Genomic DNA, 4,508 nt, shown 5'->3' with positions numbered 1-4,508 from the left:
TATTTTTTTTTTCCAAAATAGAAATGACTATTTTCAGTTAGGAGATATGCAAAAACTGTGTTTGAATTTGTGCACGTTTTTTTACTTCAGTCTTCTGCTATTCCACATAATATTCTTAAAGAAATGCTGTTTTAAGACAATTTGCAAATGACTGATACGGTATTGGTGAGAAGTGTGACTCTTACAGACTTTAACAAGGTATTAGATGCTGCAGTGTTTTTATAAAGTGCATAAAGTACCTCTGAATAGCTATTGTTATATGACACTTGTGTGAACACAGCATAGAATTTATTTTTAAAAAATCATGCTTACCATAACAGTTTCTGTGAATGTAGAAAGGTTGATTGTACTTTTTATTCCCTGTGCTTTCAGTAGCATTCTTCTGCAAATGCCAGCAGCCCAACTCTCTTCTCACAGAGTACATCAGATGCTGACAATGGCACCAACATTGCACAGTGGTGCAGTGTGCTCACTTCTCTGCAGCGTGCTCTGATGCTAGCTCTGACTCGCATCTAGCCACAGGTTTGCCTTTCCACAGCCTGTACAAAACATAACATTAACGTGCCACATTACTTATTTTCCACAGTCTGACTCTACAGTACCTTGTAACATGAGCAGTTTATTCATGTCAGATGAAGGAAAATGTTCATAAACATAAAAGCTTGAAACTTTTTTTCCTTTTAAGAGTTGAAAACAGGGCATTTTTCATGAAGTCAGATTCCAAAGCATGACTTGTGGTAACAGATCAGACCCTGTAATATGTCATATTACGTATGTAATATGTCATCCCTGTAATATTCAAAGTCTGTGTACATACTTGAATGGCTTTTCACAGTATTTAGAAATGTTCTCTCCGGTAGAAATCTTCAGATAGACATTCATAAAATCTCAACTTTAAATGGTCTGTTCCTTTGAGTAGCTTATGTAATGTTAGGGCTTTGTACCTCATAATGTCTACATATCATGATGCATGCAAATGTAATGCCATATCAATTATACTTCAACATTTAGATTATCTTCTCAAGGTGACTAAGAAAGACAATGACCATGAGCTGTATAGTGGTTTTACTCTGTGGTTAGAATGAGGAAGCTAAAGCTACATTTGATTTGTCCTTGAAACTTTGTGTTGTTCTAATTCCCTACATCTGATTAGTTTAGAAAAATGTGGAACACATTTCTTAGTTGCAATCAATGCTTCAAACTATGAAAGAAATGTGCTAGAACAGGTCCTGCTGCAGGGGCATGTGACTGATCTTGCTGTTTTCTAATCTCACTTTTCATCTCAGCTTTCATAAGGTAGTATGTTATGAAATAGAAAGTGTGTGGGTGTCTTCAACTGTACCTTCAGACATAGCATAAAAAGATCAAACGTAAAGTAATCATTTTTTTTTCTAAATATTTGAATTCTCCTGTCAGTAAAGGTCTAGCTTATGACTCTGATTTATTTCCAAATACAGTATTCTGTTATACTTCTAATTCCATCCTCCCTGACATTCTGCGCAGGTTAGTGTTTCTAGGGATATACAAGAAGAGATATTTCATCAGGAGCCTAACAATCTGTACCTCAGAATAAGAAAGAAGGTCTCTGTAACGTGTGAGAGAGAAAATTCTGAGTGTAAGTGTACTGGATTCTTCAGCAGGGTGTAGCTTCAAGATTCCTCTTACGTACATTTCCTCTTTGGGCCCTTGACTTGGATATTACTGCCTGCAGAGTAGTCTCAGCTTCAGAAGCAAAGATCGTGACAGAGCATCCTGAAACCTGGGAGCTGCAGCTCAGACCTCATGGGCTAAGAAGGATCTGAAATTGTTATTTCCTATTTTCAAATAGGGTGTTGCAGCTACAAGCTTACTAAACAAGGTTGGATGCACCCTTCAGTTTTCAGCTGGAATTCATGTGACTAAAACGTTTAAAGGAGTTTTGTGGTGCTTAGGTGGGCAGAATACAGGGGAGGGACATTTGTGGCAGGTGCTGGTTGATTTGACGTACCTCCAGGGTTCAGGCAGAAATTCAGAGCAGTTCTCTGAATCTAGGCTGCTTAAACATTCCTAATTAATTAGTTAAGCAGATTGTTTTAAGAATCTCAAACTGAAGTAGAAGGAAACTAGAAATCCAATTTAAGGATTTAAATATAAGGTACTGACAGCCCTGAAGAAATGAATACTATGTTTATTTGCATGGTGTAACAGAAGGGCCCTTAGGGTCAAAGTCGTACAACTGCAAAGTAAGAGTAGCAGGGAACACAGTATGATTTCACGGGACATGGCAATTAACGTGAGCTGAGTTACTTATGAGGAGTGATTTGGAAGTAGTTATATAATCTGCAGCTACTGCTTTCTGCCACCTGAGGTCCTCTTTTATTCCTGATCAGTAGTGTACTTCTGACAGAGTACATTATGTACAAGAATAACACACTGTTGAAATGCTTCATTGCATTTCTGAAAGTGAAAATTCTTTTCAGAAACATTTCCAGTAAAGCTGTTTGCATTAAGTTAGGTGTCAGTTACTTTTTCATATCTGCGAATGATTTAGAACTGTATTAACTGATAGTTAGGTTTCTTGGTTGACAATTTGTCTCTTTTCTTACAGTGCCCTGTAATGTGCTTTGTTGATACTTTATTTGCTTTGTTAATGTTTAGCAAGTTCAGCTTTGTTAATGTCTCTATTTTCAATACAGTTCTCTTCCCCTCTCTGACTTGAAAGGCACATACTGATCTGTGATCGTGGTACCTGAAATGAACCTTCAAGTTTATTTCAAAGCAAGGCAAGATGAACACACAGATACTTGGGAGATACAGTGACTTGAGCGGTTTTCAGTTTTATAACCCTTGACAAAGAAGAAAACGGAGTGACTTTTTTCTCTCTGCACTTTCATTACCCAGTATTTTTCACAATCTGTGGTGTTTTTCATGTGGTTACAATTTAAAACTGTAAACAGAACAAAAACAATGCAAACATAGAAGGGTAAACAACTGTCTTCCTTGGGGAAAAAATGTGCCCTTTCTCCTTGTGAAGGCATTTGAAAATGAATGCAGTTTTAAATTTGACCTAGCAGCATGTAAATTAGTAGATGCATTTCCTGCCCTTCTCCAGTTCTTGGTTAAATATTTCTCTTTTGTTTGTTGATGAGAACATTTGCATGCATGTATGGTGAGCAGTATCAAGATACTGAAGATACTGATCTGGTTGTGAAATCAAACCAAAACAACGAAGCAACCTTTGTATTTATTTTTTAGTTTTATTTTTTGTGGGGCAGGGGCAGTCTTGCTCTTTGATCTACCAGTTGCATGCTAACTGTCAAAGTGGTTGTACTGACACAAAAGATGTTGAGAGGGCTGGAATTAAGAGGAACTCCTTAAACTGCCTCTGTCCTTGGGAGAATGCTGGATGAACCATGGCATAACTGGCATGCTTTATGTAAAGCTAAGTATTTCTGTTTTGTAAACTCAGACTTAAAGAAGTGAGAGGGACTTGGAAATATTTTTGGGCTTGCTGATGTAATATCTCCCTGCCTGGAGGCTTGTACACCCTGTGGCAACAAAGAAGAGATTTGTAGTGAAGGTTTGAGTTTGGAGTGAAGGTGCATGGTCTTAATGGACCTGGTTGTTGTAGGACGAACCTTTTCTGGCTGCGGTGTACATTCCATTGTTTGGCAGGCAGAAACAGAAAACAATGTCTCTTTTGTTTCCCTATGGGATTTATTTGCAGATCTAGTTTTATGGATCAGAGATTATACGTGGACATTCAACTGCTGAAAAATATTTTGAACTTTTGTTTGTCACATTTACAGTATTGTTGTATAGCTCTGAATAGCAGTAGTGATGGAAACTATAGTCTAAGTAAAGATTTGTAAAGCCAAATATTACCTTAAATTTTAGAATAATATATGTGGGGAAAAAAATCTTTCTTAGGTCAAAATATCTTCAGATAAAACTGGACAGTTTTGTCTTTCTGCGTGAGAGATGCTTTTCTTTGCTAATCGATCAGTTTACAGCTGCATAAGAATTTGAGAGATTTGTGTGTGTGGATGAGAAGTTGTTTTATTCTGAACCAGTGGTGTATGTACTTCAATGCGAGAAGCAGGCACCTCTGAAGGAATTATTCCTCAGATCGAAATTGGAACAGATCAGCTGAATTACAGCTTGGTGTCCCTACTGGGTAATAGTGCTTTGGGACGACATACACAGATGTGAATGTCTGGTATATGGGGAGTAAGAGCTTACCCAAAAAGTGAAGAGTGGGAACCCAACCAGAACCATCCGACCCGCGGCGGCGGCGCTTCTCAGGCCGCGCGCCCACCGGGCTGCCCCTCGCGGCAGAGGCCCCGCCCATTCACTCTACTGATCCAATCATATCGCGCCGTGGGCGCGGCCCTTCTGTTCCGCAGCCAATCGGAGGCACGGCAGACACAAAGTGGAGGTCGTTGCACGCGCTTTCGAGACCCGGAAAGACTGGCAACAATGACGCCCAATCATAGCTGAGGAGGGCGGGGTTGGCTCGGCCCAGTGCC

This window comes from Cyrtonyx montezumae, unplaced genomic scaffold, assembly GCF_038088225.1.
Source record: "Cyrtonyx montezumae isolate F1298 unplaced genomic scaffold, pur_monq_1.0 scaffold_2, whole genome shotgun sequence".
NCBI lineage: Eukaryota > Metazoa > Chordata > Aves > Galliformes > Odontophoridae > Cyrtonyx > Cyrtonyx montezumae.
This window is presented reverse-complemented; position numbering follows the sequence as displayed.